This window comes from Rhinopithecus bieti, unplaced genomic scaffold, assembly GCF_001698545.2.
Source record: "Rhinopithecus bieti isolate Rb0 unplaced genomic scaffold, ASM169854v2 scaffold_11842, whole genome shotgun sequence".
In the NCBI taxonomy this organism is placed as follows: Eukaryota; Metazoa; Chordata; class Mammalia; order Primates; family Cercopithecidae; genus Rhinopithecus; species Rhinopithecus bieti.
In genome coordinates, this window is record NW_016806902.1 from 1,024,896 (window position 1) to 1,043,745 (window position 18,850).

At 43.7% G+C, this 18,850-nt stretch overlaps 1 long non-coding RNA gene across 1 annotated transcript in view; it reads left to right on the forward strand.

The window, feature by feature from the left end:
* The window catches only part of LOC108533756 (uncharacterized), a 28,204-nt gene extending 14,843 nt beyond the window's left edge, over positions 1 to 13,361 (forward strand). Inside the window, exons 2-3 of the long non-coding RNA XR_001886814.1 lie at positions 1,999 to 2,366; positions 13,171 to 13,361. This is a non-coding gene — a long non-coding RNA (uncharacterized LOC108533756). The remainder of the gene's footprint in view (positions 1 to 1,998; positions 2,367 to 13,170) is intronic.
* Positions 13,362 to 18,850: the final 5,489 nt, after the last annotated feature.

Sequence of the window (18,850 nt, forward strand, 5' to 3'; positions counted from 1 at the left end):
TTGCCGTGAGCCGAGGTCACCTGGGCGACAAAGCAAGACTCCATCTCAAGGAAAAAAAAAAAAAAAAGAAAAGAAAAAAAGAAAAGAAGAAGAAGATAAAAGAGAGAAGAAAAAAAATCACTCAGAAGTGTCACTAAAATGTGGTTTTCAAGAAAGGCATGGTAAAAAATGTGAAAAGGGAGTGGATAGCCATGAAACCTTTCCAAGATAACACAGCTCAACAGTTATGTACAGAAGCAGCTAAAACAGAATAAGTGTAGATGATAAAAGATCAAAGGATGAAGAGATTTTAGAAAGAAGGTTGTTTGGTATATACCTTATCATCTTAAAAGACTTTCTCTAGGAAACAAATACTGCTAGATTTCAATCATAGACTGTGTAATGGAGTATACAATAGTTACTCAGTCCTCCCACAAATTCACAATCTGATATTCAGTGAAAAAAGACGATTCCAGATGAATATCAACCTAATTTTGTTTAAAAAACATACGTAAGTACACAAGACTAGAAAAAACACTGGAAAGAAAAATAGTAAAATATAAACTGTGGTTATTCAGAGGAATGCAATTATAGGGGAAATTTTTGTCACTTGTGCTGTTATGTAGTCCCCCCTTGATTGATTAATTGATTGATTGAGACAGGATCTTGCTCTGTCACCCAGGCTGGAGTGCAGTGGTGCAATCATAGTTCACTACAAGTTTGAACTCCTGGGAGCAAGCAATCCTCCTGCCTCAGCTTACTAAGCAGCTGGGACTATAGGCCTGTGACACCACACCTGGCTAATTTTAAAATTTTTTATAGAGACCAGATCTCGCTCTGTTGCCCAGGCTGGTCTCAATCTCCTGGGCTCAAGTGATCCAACCTCCTGCCTCAGCCTCCCAAAGTGTTGGGATTACAGGTGTGAGCCACCATCCCTGACCAAACCCCTGTTATAATAAATATGCATTACTTCTGTAATTAGAAAAAAAATGCCTATTTAAAAAGAATTAGATATTCACTTTTAATCAAAAGTAGTTCTTATTTCTATAATACTTTTTTTTTTTCATTATTTGGCCTACGGTTAAATTATAATTACAGAGTTTAAAAATAGCTTGCCTGATAAAGGTGTTTATGTATCCACCAAAATTCAGCATAATGGTCCACACACACTAGAATCAATTTCCAGTTGCCCGCCTGGCCCTTCAACCTTGTTAGTAATGGCAAAGTAGCCCGGAGGACAGCAAGAAATAGCATGACATTCTTCCTTCTTGCCACCAACAACATCCCATGTGTCTGCTGGAGAGCAGGACAGCCTTCCACTGGCTGGCTGATGTCACAGTATTTTAGCCACTGAACTTCAGTGAAGGGGTGGTAAGCAGTGGCCTCATCCACCCTAATCTCATACTCCCCCATTGTCCAGCTGAACTACCTGTCCTCTGAGAGTCCAGATCCTCTGCCTGCTCTCTTTCCTGTTTCAAAATGACAGCTACCATCTGTTTCTTCTATGTATGACATGGGGGTCTAACTAAAATCTCTCCTTCCTAATAAATGTCATCAGTCTGAAAAAAAAATTTTTTAAACTTCTGTTCAAGAGAGGATGCCATGAAGAAGATTGAAAGATATTCAAGTTGGAGAAAAATATTTGCACTATACACAACCAAGGATTTGAGGTCCTTAACAAATAAAGAACCTCCCAAAGTGCTGGGATTACAGGGTGAGCCACCATACCCAGCCGGTAATTTAAACTCTTAACAGTAGATATTGCAGAGGATGAGAGAGAATACCAGGCAGTAATATTTTCTGTTTTATACACTTCTGTGGTATTCAAATTTTTCACAAGTGTGTGCTAGCGTAACCAGGGGAGGAAGAAAACACTTTTACATTGAGAAAGAACTCCAGCATTAGGCCTTGCAAATCATTCCTATCAGCCTCCTTTCCCATCAAAATGTCCATCTAATTGCAGCAAATGTCTTTAAGTGCCTTGCTGAAGTTGATTTTCCTTTTCCTGGTCTGTTTCAGCTTGGACTGACTTGGATTAGAATCTGGCTTCATCAGTTTCAGTGGCTGGGAGAACCTGAAGATGATGGACTTCTCCCAGCTGTCACTGTCAAGGAGAAACACGATCCTGGTTCCTACCTCACAACTGCCAAACACAAGTGTCTGCCACATTCTCTTTCCCTTCATCTCCCTCCTCTCTGGGGTAAAGCAAAGATCCCAGTCCCAGCTCCCCTCCTCAAAGCCCTCATAGTCCAGTGTAATGGGCTGACCTGAGCAAGGATGGCGTTTGATGACCTTCATGGGATTTTCAAATGGCGATGGCTTCGAGCCGGGGGTCCTGGTGGTGCTGGGAAATTGCTGAAGAGTACTCAGTGGAGGTGCATGGGATGGTGAGTTCTGAGAGGGGTGGTGTGTCTAGATAGGTGGGACCATGGTAAGGCCAAGGCAAGCAGGGACGTGATTGTGACCCGTTTTGCCACCCCTCAACTATATCGCGGGCCTGAGGGGTTCCCTGCTTGGCCTGGACCTTGGTCTCGTCTCAGGGGATGGGGAATCAGCAAAGGCTGTCCTCGCTGTCCTCACCACCCGCGAAGGCATGTAATTGTCATGTTTTCCTTTCCCATTGATTCCTTTTTGTCGTGCCTTTCTGTACCTAACTCAGGTACCTTAGTTTGTGTTTTTCAAGCTGGTTGTTGGTTAATTTATTCAGTCGGTGTTTCTTAGAAAAGGCCTACTGGAGACTCATAGAAACCAGCACTCCTCTAAAATAACAAATGAACTTCTAGTCAATGCCCAACGACCTCCAGTGCGTGTTCCTAACACTGGGTCTTGGACAAACCAGGTAACTGCTATGCGTCTCATTTCCTCCTGTCTGATGATAGTGATGGTGACAGTGGTTGTCTCAACCAAGCTCCCTACAGACAGAGCCTGAGATGGGAATTGAGTGAGGTGCCCTCAGGGGTCGGGAAGTGAGGCAGCAGGACAGGGAAGGGCGAAGGGATGCTGGGTTGGAGACTAGCTTCAGCCTGCTGCAACGAGGACGTTGGGAGCACAGCTTACCCTAAGAAGTTGGTGCTACTTTAAGGTAGCCTTTTGTACTCCAGGTCATCAAGTCCATACAGGGGGCCAGTCTTTTGTACCCCAGGTCATCAATTTGATGCAGAGGGGAGCAGCCTTTTGTACCATAGGTCATCAGGCATTGACCATGAGCTGCATAGAGTAACCCTTTAGGTGAGGCTGCTTCCTTTGACTGAGAGTAATTCTCCAAAGAAAGGGTGCAGGTAGAGCCATCAGCAGCCAACCCTCACAGCAGTGGAGAAGGGGACAGAGGTGGGGTGAGTCAGATGCATCTCTGGACATGTGCACACTGGGTAATAAACACTGACATTTACTGAGTGCTTACTATTTGACAGGTACTTATCTAAGTAGTTTACCTACACTAACAGTTTATGCTCATGCCACCCTATATAGTAGATATATCCTTCTACTATTAGCTGCATTTTACAGATGAAGAAATGCAGGCACAGAGAGGTTAAGTAACTTGCCCAAGGCCACACAGCAAGTGAAGGGGAGAACCAGGTTGGGAAAAATGATCTCTAAGTAACTTTTGTTAGGAATTTCAGACTGGTGTCATTTATTTAGTCAGTTATCAATTCATTCCACATTTATTGAGAGCCTCTCATGTCCTAGAAATGACACAGATAAATCAAGCATGTCTCCAGCCTTCCAGGAGCTCAAACTCTGCTGGGAGAAGCACTGTGTGCACTACTTAATACTGGACTGTGTCCTGAGCACTCTGAGAGGGAAGTGCAAAAGTGTGCTACTTCCGCCCTGGGGCATTCGGAGAGATGGCTGGGAGAAGATAAGGCTGCAGTTTGGTCTGGAAGGATATGCAGATATTAAGGGTTAAAGGATGAGAAGGACATTTTTGGCAGAGGAAATGGGGCATGGTGGGACAAGGACACTGAAAGATGGAGGTGTGGGGCAGGGTGGAGGGAATGAGACTGCTTAGAGACAGTCTGGGATGGCTGCGGGCTGTGAGAGGCCTGTGGGGTTCGGTCAGTGTAGGGAGACCCAGGTTCTCAGTCAGTCCAAGTTCAGTCTCGACCTGCAACAGACTGGCTCAGTGGAGGTGGCAAAGGATGATGGCTGTCTCAGTCCCCAAGCCCCCTCTCAAGTGGAAAAGCACCAGCAGAGCTGCTGCCTGCCTGCCCTCCATTCAGCCTGCCTCTGACCACCTCTGAGCCACAGGTAGACGGGAAAAGTTATCCTGAGCAAGGCCCCCAGGCAGGGAGGGGTTATATTCTGGAGCATCAATTGCAGAGGGACCTGCAATTGACTGAATAAGAAAACAGAATTTTAGAATAAAAAAAGGAGAGGTTTTTTTTTTTCTTTTTTTGACACAAAAACAAGGAGTACAATTCGTTGCTCTTATCTTTCTACCCCATCCTGTTAAAATCCAAGTGTGATCCTCTGCAAGTCTAGTGCACACTTCTACCTTTATCAAAACCCACCTTTATGATATCAGTTATCCTGCTGCTAGATAACTGCCGCTGGAGGTGGGAGTGGTCGCTAAACCAGATGAAGTTCCCGGTTCTCTCCCAGGTGACTGTCTGGGTATAGTCGTGATTCAACTGTTAATGATGTAACCAGAGCCCAGGGGAAACATTGCCAAGAACTAGGACACCTTTTGCAAAAGTTTAAAAAAAAAAAAGAGGGTGAGAGATAAAAGACTACAAATTAGGTACAGTGTGCACTACTCAGGTGATGGGTGCACCAAAATCTCAGAAATCACCACAAAAAAACTCATCTATGTAACCAAACACTGCCTGTTCCCCAAAAACTATGGAAATAAAAATTTAAAAAAAAGATTTCTTGTAGTAGTTTGTCTCCTTAGGATAAATATGTTAGAAGTATAGTAATTAAAAAAAAAAAAAAAAGAAAAGGAAAGAAATGATAACCAAAAGAAAAAAAAGGAAAGTTCAAAACAATCAAATTTTCCTAAAATGGCCTAGCATCAGGAGGGATCTTCCTCTAACTCACTATTGCATTTCCAGTGCCTTGCAGAATGCCTGGCAAATAGTAGGTGTCTAATAAATATTTGTTTTTTGCTTGTTTTGAAAACATGAACTTTTGTTTTTTCCTCTGTCTCTTTCTTTCTGAAGGTTATATGCAGACTTTGGATGAATCCCAGCATCTCAAGATCACTTAAGATTTCAGGTCTAACCTAACCCTAAGTCACACTAGTTCCTATTTCTCAAGTGCCTGTGATGTGCCAGGAACTGTACTAAACATTTTAATAATAATCAAATTATAGCTAACACTCACATAGCTAGCTTTTATGTAAAGTACGATTGTAAGCACTTTGCATATCATGGCGTAGTTAATTCTCCACATGAACTCTAGGAAGTAGGTGTTACCATCTGTATTTTACCAAAGAGAAATATGAGGCTCTGCAGGTTGTGTGACTTGCCCAGAGTGACTTAACCCAGGACTTTAACCCATTATGCCACAGCTGCAGAGCTGAAGAAAAATGTTCAGGCCTGTCCTGAACCCATCTCAGTCCCTGGAGGCAGAGTCCCAAGGGCTCCTGGAGCATAGCTTTGTACCTGACTTCCTTGCCACCTTCCTGGCTGACATGTACTTGGCTATCCTGGTGCCATTGGAATGAATAGTCTGGGCCAGGAAGGCAGAATTGCACCTTTAATCATTTCCTAGGATGTCCTGTCTAAAAGCTTCCAGCCTGTTTGTGTTTCCTTGTGGGGGGTGGCAGCTGAAAAGCTTCTCTGGATTTCTGGGGGCAACTAAGCCTAATAGAAGAGGGGTGGTAGCAAAAGGTGTGTCTCTGAAGTACTTAGCTTGCCTTAGTGCTGTGCCCTTTGTGGTCCCATAGTGGATTCTCTGTAGATTTGAACAACCTTTGGGAGAGGCGAAGGCTTTCTGAGAGGTCAGTGGGCAGCCTGTGCTCAACTGGGCTTAATTTCTGGGAGTTTGTTTAAATTATCTTTCTTTTCCTCTCTATACATTCTGATATGTACAGACTCTAAGGATCCAAGCAGGTACCAATATTCCCCCAGCACGGGTAGACACGGAGTTCACGAGAAATGTTTATGGATTGACCCCTGTCTTGTGTTTCCATTGACTGGCTTTCTTTTTACTTTAGGCCATTAAAAATTAGTTTTAACTTTAAACATTTTTTTTTGAGACAGAGTCTCACTCTGTCACCAGGCTGGGGTGCAGTGGAATGATCTCAGCTCACTGCAACCTCCACCTCCTGGGTTCAAGCGATTCTCCTGCCTCAGCCTCCTGAGTAGCTGGGACTACAGGCACGCACCACCATGCCCAGCTAATTTTTGTACTTTTAGTAGAGACAGGGTTTCACCATGTTGGCCAGGATGGTCTCTAGCTCTTGACCTCATGCTCCACCTCCCTTGGCCTCCCTAAGCGCTGGGATTACACTCGTGAGCCATCACACACAGACTGAACCTTTCTGTATTTTAGTGTGTGTGTTTTCTTTTTGAGACGGAGTCTCACTTTGTCTCCCAGGCTGGAATGCAGTGGCACTATCTTGACTCACTGCGACCTCCACCCCCCAGGTTCAAGTGATTCTTCTGCCTCAGCCTCCCAAGTAGCTGGGATTACAGGCATGCACCACCACGCCCAGCTAATTTTTGTATTTTTAGTAGAGACAGGGTTTCACCATGTTGGCCAGGCTGGTCATGAACTCCTGACCTGAAGTAATCTGCCCACCTTGGCCTCCCAAAGTGCTGGGATTACAGGTGTGAGCCACCACGCCCAGCCTATTTTAGTGTTTTAACAAAATCTTTTGAACACTATCAAATAAACTACCCATTGGTACTTAACTGTATTTGCATGAAACTTTACAAGGTTCCAGTGAAGCTGATATGGATGTTGAGCATTTGGAGGTCTCTCAATAAACATTTGTCGATTAAATGAATAAGTAGATATTGTAATGAGTTAGCTGAACCACCGTGTTGGAGAAGGAGAACATGAGTCAAATATCATTGAATTAAACTCTTTTTCTTTCTTTCTTTCTTTTTTTTTTTGGAGATGGATGCTCACTCTGTCACCCAGACTGGAGTGTAATGGCCCACCTCATGTGGTGATCTGCCCACCTCAGCCTCCCAAAGTGCTGGGATTATAGGCGTGAGTCACTGCGCCTGGTCAAACTCTTTTTCTTTAGTAGTGACAGTTAGAGATTAACTGTTAAAAAAAGGGATGAGTGAAAGGGACAAATTAGGCAAACTCTTCGATTTGGGGCCTGAGAAACTTTGAGTCATGGTGACTTGTATTGAGAAAACAAAGACTTGAGTAAGAATGGATTTGGGGCACAGAAATCACGAGTTCTGTTTTCAGGGTTTCTCAGTCTAAGCTCTATTGGCATTTTGGGCCAGATAATTCTTTGGGGGACTGTCCTGTGCACTGCAGGATGTGCAGCAGCTTCCCTGGTCTCTACTCATTAGATGCCTGTAGCATACTTCTCCCCTACCCCCAGGTGGCTCCAAACATATCTCTAGACATGGCTGAATGTCCTTGGTGGGGCCAAACTCTCCAGGTTGATGACCAGGTGAAGACCCTATGAAATCGCCAATGGGGAGAGAAAGAGTAGGGATGGGGGTGGGGAAAGGGAGTGTCCAGTATGCAGGAGAGAGGCCTGAGGGAGACACAAATTGCAGCAGATGAACATCATAGTTGATATCAAGAGCTTTCTGGCAAATGGTAAAATTCTGAAATGCATTGCTTTTGGTCTCAGAAGTTATAAGGACAAGGACCAAGAGCTAGTTGGATACCCTGTGAACTGAATGGAGCCAGATGGACCTGGCCAGGAGCCCTGGTTCAGACACTTAGCATCACTTAACAACTCTGGGCCCATTTCCTCATCTGTCAAATGTGGCTAATAGCATCTGCCTCCTGGAGCTGATAAGATTAGAGATATGCGTACAGATTAGAGATATGTATATAAGCTATTGAGACTGGTGCCTGCCATGAAGCAGGGCACTAGAAAATATTAGTAATTGCTGCTACTATTCCTAAATCATGCTTTATGTTGGCACTTTCCTGCTGGGAGCTCAGGAACTAACGGTAGGCCACCTATAAAGCCTTTTTGGGTCTATCATCCTAACTGAAATCTATGCAAGCCTTCCTGTGGTAGTATTTGAACAAAAAATGCAATTGTCTAGAAAACAATTGACATTTAAACTGTCACAGAAACAGAATAATACTGTAGATATTTTTATATTTCAGCCCAAATGTATTCAAAGTGGTATCCAATTCCTGGCAAGGAACACTCAATATGTATTTAACAGCTGAAAGAAAGGATCCACCTAGGTAGATATTTTACTTCTTCAGGGGGGAAAAGCAACCTTTCTGTATAAAAATGCTTCAGTTATTATTTTTTATATATTTAAAACAATGAAAATGTCATGGAGCAGCCCTTGGTTGGCTGTGTCCCAGACCAGCCACTGTTTCATGTGCATCGTGTCCATACAGCCTTCAGAACGACCAGTTGAGGCCAGGCGTGGTGGCTCATGCCCGTAATCCCAGCATTTTGGGAGGCCAAGATGGGCGGATCACTTGAGGTCAGGAGTTAGAGACAAGCCTGGCCAATGTGGTGAAACCCCGTCTCTACTAAAAAATACAAAACTGGGTGTGGTGACGTGCACATTTAATCCCATTTACTTGGGAGGCTGATGCAGGAGAATCGCTTGAACCCAGGAGTCAGAGGTTGCAGTGAGCCAAGATTGCTGCACTGCACTCCGGCCTGGGCAACACAGCAAGTCTCTGTCTCAAAAACAAAACAAAACAAAAAACCAGTTGAGTGCATAGTTGTTTTATTCTCTTTCCACCAAGGAAGAAAAGGAGGCACAGAGAAGTTGGGTACTTGCCCAAAGTCACACAGCTAAGTGGCAGAGTAGGAATTTGACCCTAAACATTCTGCCCCTAAAGCCTGAACTTTTAACCACTGCACTGTATGTAGCTTACAGGAAGACTGAAGGGAAAACTTCTGGAGACACTAACAACATCCAGACAGGCACTTCCCCATTTATTATTCACTTGTCTGCATTCCCCATCTTATTTTCTTTCACACACATCTGTTGGTATTCCCTTTAATTTCAATTCTTTTTATCTTTTTTTTCAAGAAATATTTTACCGTTATATTTTAATACTATATATAAAACATCAGACATAAGAGAGCCCTTCAAAAGAAAAAGCAGAGCATGCCTGAAGAAAATGCTTTTACAGTGGTCTTTATCTCATACAGCTGAATATAATTTCCCCCCAGATGTTACTCTAGTCACTTATTAAATTAATCTTTCTGTTTCAATACCTATGGAAACTGCACCAAGATCTGAGCTGTTCAAAGGGACCTGCAAACCAGGTAGCTGATACATTTGTCAACATTCCCTTTGACCTGTTTAATCTTCATTCACAACCACACTAATTGAGCTGATTGAGGACAATGTCATTGGGTCTTTTGCTTATTCAAATTTTCCAGCCTTTTCTTTCTGGATGCGAATGAGGTTCAGAAGAATGGGTGGGAGAGGCCCAACTGACTCAGCCAGAAATTCCGGGTTGGCCCTTTCCCAGGGCAAGCAGTGAGGACAGCACCGAGTGGCTTCAATGAGTGTTTATCCCAGCTGCCGCCCACCCCAGCCAGGAAGGAAGTCCTTACCATCTGGGCACAGTTGCTTTGGACTACTTGGAGTGTGGAAGGAGGTACTCTGCTTCCTTTAAAGCCCTTTAACAAAGTTGAGGACCAAAGCTTCATGATTTTTCAAGAGGAAAAGTCCTTGACAGGTTCCCAGGACTCAAATCTTCTATTCCTCAGAGACCTATCACTGGCGGTGGGGGGCTCAGCCCCCTGGAGCCAGTTCTCCTCCCTATGCTAAGGTGGCCAAAGTCTCCCAAATAGAACAGAGGTGCTAATAAGCTTTGGGGAAGAAACAAACAGAAGAAGACCAAAAAGTGCAAACTGTCAAAGTGGATATCTTAGAAGCCGCCCACTGGAGCTCGTCTCCTGTGTTCACTTGGAGCTGTGAAACTTTTAAAATGTTGAAATCATTAGCCCTGTTATTGTGTTAGTCTGCCACATTCACTTCCATCTTTCCATTTCTATCCACCCAGCAGCCATCCCACCTCTCCCAGCAAGCTGAATTATACCACATTCAAATCTTCTGCGATGGAATTCCCTAAAATATGCTCTTCTTTCAAAATATGTTTACATTCAAGTCACTCAAGTGCTGCATTGCTGAGTCGAAGACTTTAGACGTTTTAAAGAAGGATAGAGAAATAGGAGATTAAGACCTGTGTTCTAGTGTTCTGTAGTATTCTAACTCTTTATTCTCCTATCCCAGTCCCCAATCTCACTCCTTATCTACGGTCTTTGGCTGTTCTTTTATTTATTTATTTATTTATTTTAAGTTTTGTGCTTGCTGCCCAGACTAGAGTGCAATGGCAAGATCTTGCAAGTGCAAATGCGAGATCTTGGCTCACTGCAACCTCCTGGGTTCAAGTGATTGTTCTCCTCAGCCTCCCAAGTAGCTGGGATGACAGGACTGTGCCTCCATGCCTGGCTAAGTTTGTATCTTTAGTAGAGATGAAGTTTCACCATGTTGGCCAGGCTGGTCTCGAACTCCTGACCTCAGGTGATTCATCCACCTCGGCCCCCGAAAGTGTTGGGATTATAGGTATGAGCCATGATGCGCGACTGTCTTTGACTGTTCTTTGATATAAGGAGGCAAGAGCCTGGGTTGGTGGTGCATGCCTGTAGTCCCAGCTACTTGGGAGGCTGAGATGGGAGGACTGCTTGAGCCCAGACATTTGAAGCTGCAGTGAGTTGTGATGGTGCCACTGCACTCCATCTTGGGCGAAAGAGCAAGATGTTGTCTCAATAAAATAGAAAAAAGAAAGAAAGGAAGAAAAAAGGAGTCAAGAGGAACAAAGATCAAGCCTGGGTAGCTCAGTCATACCATGGGAACAAAGTACCAGGAGCCACAAAGTTGAAACACTGAGTTTTGCTGATGCTAAGTTGGAACCCCAAAGAGACCTCAAAGTCTCTCCCCTTTGACCCTTCCTCTTCTCTCCTGAGCACCATCTCTAGACACCCTTGGTTCACCTGAGGTCATGCCCAGCTCTGAGAGGATCAGTGGCTGCTGGCTCAGAAGGGGCAAGGCTTCGGAGCCAACCTGAACTTGAATTTAAGTCTAGCACCTGTGGGACCTTGGCCAGGTCCCTTCCAGCTCTGGGCTCAGTTTTCTCATGGGAATAATGGTAGCAATATCTAACTTACAGGGTTTATGTAAGGATTACTTGACAAATGATGCATGTGCATTAAAAAAAATTGAAATGAAATTCACATAGTATAAAATTAACCACTTTAAAGTGAACAATTAGGTGGTACTAAGTCGATTTGCAATGTTGTGCAACCACCATTTCTATCTATTTTCCTCACTCCAAAATAAAAACCCATCAGTACTCATTAAACAGCCACTCTCCACTCTTCCTCCCCGCCATCCTCACAACCAGCAATCTGCATTCTGTCTCTGCAGATTTACTTACTCTGGACATTTCCTGTAAGTAGAATCATATGACATTTGTCCTGTGTCTGGCTTCTTTCACTTGGCATGCTGTTTTGAGGCTCATCCCTGTTGTAGCATGTATCATTACTTCATTCTGCTTTACTGGCTGAATGAATATTCCATTGTGTGTACGCACCACAATGTGTTTACCCATTCATCTTTTGATGGGCATTTGTGTTGTTTCTACCTTTGGGCTATTGTGAATAGTGCTGCTATGAATATTCAAGTGCGTGTGCCTTTCTTAAAGGTTGTAGTGCTTAATAAATATCAAAGAGGCAAGCCAAGATCCAGGGTCCTGTGCTGATGACTAGAAGAGTCCTTGCCTCTGCAGGATCCCACACAAAGGTTACTCACAGCTTTATTTATGACAAGGCTTTTCAAATCTGTGCTAATCTAAGATCTAATCCCTACACACTGACACATCATGAGTAGGTGTGAGTAAGAGAAACAAGCTGGGTCTTGCTCACCTATACTTGTTTGGCTGGATGACCTACCCAGGTCCATGCAAGGTTAGTTTTTTGAAGGTGGTAGAAAAATTATAACGTCACTAAGCCTCACTGAGCGTCAGAATTTCATTAAGCCTCAGTTTTCTCAACTGTGAAATGGAGAGGTAGGAGGAGTGACCAACTGTCTTAGTTTACCTGGGAAATGAGTCACCAAGACAGTAAAGAACTTCAGATATGAATTTCCTCTTTCTTACTTCCTATTAAAAACAAATCAATATTTGAACAACGATTTTCATATGAAAGAAAGATAACATAATGCATTTCAATTAATTTAACATATTTATTGAGCACCTACTACATGCTAGGCACCATTCTCGGCTGTGAGAATACAGCAGTGAACAAAGCAAACAAAAACTCCTGCCTTCCTGAAGTTTATATTCAAGTGGGAGAAAGCAGAGATTTTGTAACTAGAAAGGTGTGAGTGAATTACAATGTGGTAAATACTTTGAAGAAAAATAAACCCAGTGAGAGAGACAGGGGATATTAGAGAGAGGAAGGGTAGAGTTTTGCTATTTTTTCAAAGAGTGATGTGGCCAAGTGGTTTTCTTGAGAAGGTGACATTTAGACAAAGATTGAAGGAGGTGATGGGAGAGCCAGGTGGGTATCTGGAAGATGAAAAGACCCTGCTGAGACAGCAAGGGACACACCCTAGAGCAGGGACCACCAGAGAGCAAGGAGTCCCGTGGGCAGTGGGCAGAGAGGCAGTGGGGACCATACTGTGTAGGGTCATGCAGCCAGAGAGAAGGACTTGGGCTGGAGAGAGCTGGGAGACCCAGGTAGGTGTGGCAAAGGCCTCTAGAAGTTCTCCAGCTCCTTGGAAGGAAAGTCAGTATCCTCACAATGGCTGCCCACAACTTCCATCACATAGAAATCCGAACTCTTGACCCAAACTCCACTTCAAAAACACCCCTACATTCCCATCTTCTTCATTCTGGGAAATGGGATCAATGACCACCCAGCTGTTCAGGCCAGATGCTTGGCTTAGATTTTGATTCTTCTCATAAATTGTTCATTTAATCAACAAGTTTTACAAACCCTGCCTCCCCAGTGGATTCCAAATCTGACTGCTTCTCTGTTCTTTGCTCCAGCAGGTTAAGTGACTCAGCCAGCAACACACAATGAGTGAGGCGCAGTCCTGGAACTTGAAACCAGGCCTTCTGATCCCATGCTGGAGAGAGAACCATCTGTCTCATGGACAGTAGCTCAGTTCAGCAACAGGGAGACATGGCTGTTGAAACATTCCAGTGTCCACTGAGCACCAACTGTGTGACAAGACTCCCTGGGGGACTTTGGTTAGATGTATTGTTTCAGCCATTGCACCTGGCCAATCTCTCTTTTTAATACCAATGGACTATTCTGCAAGAAAAAGATGTCCACTGGGAGACTTGAGGCAGAGGAATGGCATATCTGATTTACTTATTCTTTGGATACTGTGTTAAGATTAGACAATAGAGGGCAAAGATGAAATCAGAGAGACAAAGTAGAAGTTTTTGCATAAGACGGTGACTTGGCTACTTGATGGCATTAGTAGCTTGATGGCATTTCCAGTCTAGAGGTTGACAGCTTGGTCCAGTGCTTAATGGCTGCAAACCTGGCTTAGACTTTTCTGGAAGCCTGTTGTGACAGATGGCAGCCCCTTTCAGAAGCACAATCTAGGCGGGCTTGGCCTATGTGGGCACCCCCTTCCCCCGTCCGTGGAGAAGAACATGTCTTTGCCCTATTATAACATTGTAAGTCACCACTTACTCAACACCCACTATGTAGCAAGCTCAGTGCCAAGCATTTTGCATACCATTTTCTTGACATCTCGCTCAAGTGCATGAGGAATATCATAAGGAAGCTGAGAAAGAGCTCAGGAAGTTGTGTGAGACTGTACCATTGGTAAATGGCAGGGCTGTGAGGCAAAAATCACATTATTCTTACCAAGACCTGGCTCTTCACTGCCTTGATGTATTAGGTTGGTGTAAAAGTAATTGCAGCCATTAAAAGCAATGGCATATAAAATATACATTGCCTGGGTCTTCTCAGCTCTGTTCTGGGCTGTTAGTCAAATTACAAAGAACTAACCTCCCCTCTGTTTGATATGAATCTCTCCCAGGCCTTTGCTCTCTTGTCTTCTAGATAAGTTAGCCAGACAGGCAGCTGACTAAGAAGCTATCCTATTTTTAAAGAGAAGAACATTTCATAATTTCCTTTGGTAACTCAGTTACGTCTAGTAAACAATGACTTGACTAACTACACTGTCACCCAGTGGGGTGGGACTGTGTCTTTGCATCTAGTACCTAGGAGGACGCTGACTCAATTAGTATTTGCTAAACAGATAAATGGAAGTAATGAGGTTATCAGAGAGTCTGATTCAAGATGAGGGAGACCCACCGAATGGACTAGCTGAGGAATGAAAGAGTAAGCAGTCACCCTTAGATTGATCCCAATACACAACTTTGTTTGTTTGGCTTTTTCCCACAATGTAACCTTTAATCTTTTGAGGGGAGAAAGAATGAAGGGAGAGGAATGAGCAAGACACAGGTCGCTCTGATGAAGAAATTCTCTATAAAAGAGGGAATGAAAGAGACTTTCATTTTGCTTTCTTTTAATCAAATTATGTGTGGTCCTGGTTATCAAGAGAGTTCTTAGTTTAAGCTCTAGCACTGTCATTTATTTTTGTTTTTGAACTCTTATTTTAGGTTCAGGGATACCTGTGCAGGCTTGTTACATAGGTAAGCCTGTGTCACGGGGGTTTGGTGCACAGATTATTTCATCACCAAGGTACTGAGCCTAGTACCCAACAGTTATTTTATTTTATTTATTTATTTATTTTTATTTTTTATTTTTTGAGACGGAGTCTTGCTCTGTCGCCCGGGCTGGAGTGCAGTGGCCGGATCCCAGCTCACTGCAAGCTCCGCCTCCCGGGTTCACGCCATTCTCCTGCCTCAGCCTCCCGAGTAGCTGGGACTACAGGCGCCCGCCATCTCGCCCGGCTAGGTTTTTGTATTTCCAACGGTTATTTTTTCTGATCCTCTCCCTCCTCCCATCCTCCACCCTCAAGTGGGCCCCGGTGTCTGTTGTTCCCTTCTTTGTGCCCATGAGTTCTCATCATTTAGCTCCCACTTACAAGTAAGAACATGTGGTATTTGGTTTTCTGTTCCCATGTTACTTTGCTAAGGATGATGGTCTCCAGCCTCATCCATGTTTCTGCAAAGGACATGATATTGTTCTTTTTTTGTAGCTGCACAGTATTCCATGGTGTATATATACTACATTTTCTTTATCCAGTCTATCATTGATGGCCATTTAGGTTGATTCCAGGTCTTTGCTATTGTGAATAGTGCTGCAATGAACATATATGTTCATGTGTCTTTAGGGTAGAATGATTTATATTTTGGGGGGTATATACTCAGTTATGGGATTGCTGGTTTGATTGGTAGTTCCATTTTTAGTTATTTGAGGAATCACAGCACTGCTTTCCAGAATGGTTGAACTAATTTACACTCGTACCAACAGTGTATAAGTGTTCCCTTTTCTCTGCAACCTTGCTAGCATCTGTTATTTCTTGACTTTTAGTAATAGTCATTCTGACTGGTGTGAGATGGTATCTCATTGTGGTTTTGATACACATTTCTCTAATTTCTAGGAGCTTTCACAGATATATTATTTAAGCTCTGGAGTAACTCACATGAGATAGACGCTCTTATTATCCCCATTTTGCAGAGTAGGCAACTGAGGCACAGAGAGAATGAGTAACTGTCCAGATACAGAGCTAGTGAGTCGTAGTGCTCCAGTTCAAACCCACTCAGTCTGTGCTCTTAACTACCTCGTTATTTTCCCATAGACTTATTGTACAGATCAAAGAAAATACTGTTCACAAAAGTATTAGGTTGGTGCAAAAGTAATTGTGGTTTTTGTCATTTAAAAGTAATGAATACTTAAAGTATAAGACTTTATAACCAAGGACCCAGAACGATGCCATGTAGCATGATTCTGTAGATGCTTAATAAGAAGTCATGATTATGAGGATTGTCTAACTCTTTCCTGGAGGCTGAGAGAATAAAGAGCTAAGAAGGATGTCCTCATCTTGTCCTGAAGTGGAGGAGAGAAGGACCTGGCACTGTGTGGATTGGAACCTCCTTGATGTAGTGCCCTGGTTTGGGTCTGAAATGCTTATCCTCCAGCTAAAGGGCAGGACCAGTATTCCTGAATGCCCCAATGTGTTATGGATAAAGAGAAACATCTCCAAGAAAGCAAAGCTCTGAATAAGAATTATGGCTGGGGGGCATGGTACACCCCAGGGAAGGAGTCAAGGGGGAGACATTCATTTTGGGGCCAGAAGGGATTCCAGGAGGACCACCACAAGGAACTCTAAGCTCTTTGCTAAGCAGCTACTTTATGCCAAGACCTGTGCAAAGCAATTTCACATACATTACCTTTTGTAATACAGTAACTTTGGACAGAACATTCTATTATTTTCTTGTAGAGATGTGGAAATTGTGTCTCAGAGAAGTGAAGCAATGTATTCACGCTCATATACCTAATAAGGGGCACCTCTGGATTTAAACCTGATTCCAGGTCTTTTCAATATACCATACTGCCGCCTAATGTCCTATCTTCCTTCTGGTAACACTGCTTTCATTTCCCCCAAGAATGAAGTAGTAAGTCTGCCCAAAATGTTGGAATATACCTTACTTTTTAATTTTAATTTTTATTTTGTGAGATGGAGTCTTGCTCTGTCTACCAGGCTGGGGTGCAGTGGCGTGATCTCAGCTCACTGCAACCTCTATCTCCCGGGTTCAAGTGATTCTCCTGCCTCAGCCTCCCAAATAGGTGGGACTACATGCATGTGCCACCATGCCTGGCTAATTTTTTGTATTTTTAGTAGAAACAGGGTTTCACCGTGCTGGCCGGTTGGTCTCGAACTCTGACCTCGTGATCCACCTGCCTTGGCCTCCCCAAAGTGCTGGGATTACAGGTGTGAGCTACCGTGCCCTGCCGTATCTTACTTTTTAAATGAAGGTTTGCCTAGAAAAGCTGTTTTAATTGATTGTATATAAGCCAGATCATGTTTTAAAAAATGTCTTCAGAGCCCTTTTAGTGGGATTCAATGATAAAGCATTTTCTATAGGAATTATCCATTTGTAAAGCAAATAAGAATTCTCTTTCTCTCCCTCTGGGACTAATTCAGGTTTCATGGCAATCCTTGTTTTTTTTTTTTTTTTTTTTTTGAGACAGGGTCTCACTCTGTCACCCAGGCTGGAGTGCAGTGGTGCGATCATGGCTCACTGCAACCTCTGCCTCCCAGGTTCAAGCGATTCTCCTGTTTTAGCCTCCCGAATAGCTGGGACTACAGGTGTGTGCTAACACATCCAGCTAATTTTTGTGTTTTTACTGGAGATGGGATTTAATAATGTGGCCCAGGCTGGTCTCAAACTCCTGACCTCAAGTCATCCACCTGCCTCAGACTCCCAAAGTGCTGGGATCACAGCCATGAGCTACCACACCTGGCCCAATGCTTGTTTTTATTTTGGGCATTTAAAAGCCATTGTATATCAGTATCAAGACAAGTGGAAACCAAACAAGATCCAAGAAAACCACATTCCTAAACCAACAGCACAGCACCTGGAAGAGAGATGGCAAATTGTGTTAGACTGTGATTTGGGATGTCAAGATGGGCTTCCAGAATGATGGTCTTCAAGCCTGTCGGTCTTCAAGCATCAGCCAGGTATACCTTGATTTGGAATGTGACCTTCTTCTAACCTTTCTGTGAGCACCAGTCCTGGTTTTCAGCAATTCCTTGGACATCTCCCCATCTATATTTTGTAGAAGTATCCAAGTCAACACACTCAAGGCCGAACCCCTGAGTTTCTTACCCCACCCAGCATCTCAGCCTTCCCTTTGTGCTTTTATGAAAGACTTTTTCAGTCTCCCCTCACTCTACCTTTGCTTTTCAAGATTCATTTTGTTGACAAAACACTTTGAAACACTGTGCGTCTTACACTTGTACCTGTCTTTCCTTTTGGGTTGTGTCTGCCACAAAACTTCATTACATCTGTTTAAGCATTAACAGCGCCTTCCCTGGCCTCCTCATTTCTGCTTTCCCCTTGAATCTGCTCCACATCTTCATGGTAGACCAATTTTCCTAAAATTAACTCCCATCATGCTCCTGCTTGCCACAAAAACCTTTGGTGCTTTCCTATTGTTGCTTCAGGAATCAAGTCCACCGGTCTGATGTTGAAGCTCTCTGCAGACTTTCACTGGCATTTCCAGACTTTCATTTCTTCTCTCCCCTTTGCGAGTGTAAGTACGCGGCTGCTCACTGGGCCCACACTCTCCTACCTCTTTGCCTTTGTTCAGCTTCACCATCTTGCTGCCTCTGAAAACCCACCTTTTTTTTTTTTTTTTAATACAGAGTTTTGCTTTTGTTGCCCAGGCTGGAGTGTAATGGCACAATCTTGGCTCACCACAACCTCCGCCTCCTGGGTTTAAGGGATTCTCTTCTCTCAGCCTCCTGAGTAGCTGGGATTACAGGCATGCGCCACTACACCCAACTAATTTTGTATTTTTAGTAGAGTCGGGGTTTCTCTATGCTGGTCAGGCTGGTCTCAAACTCCCGACCTCAGGTGATCTGCCCCCACTAGACCTCCCAAAGTGCTGGGATTACAGGCGTGAGCCACTGCACCCCACTAGAAACCCACCTGTTCTATGAACCCAACTCCACAGCTCTCTCTTTCGTGAGGTTTCCCTCAGTTCTTCGCTCCTGATGAATACAGTCTCTTC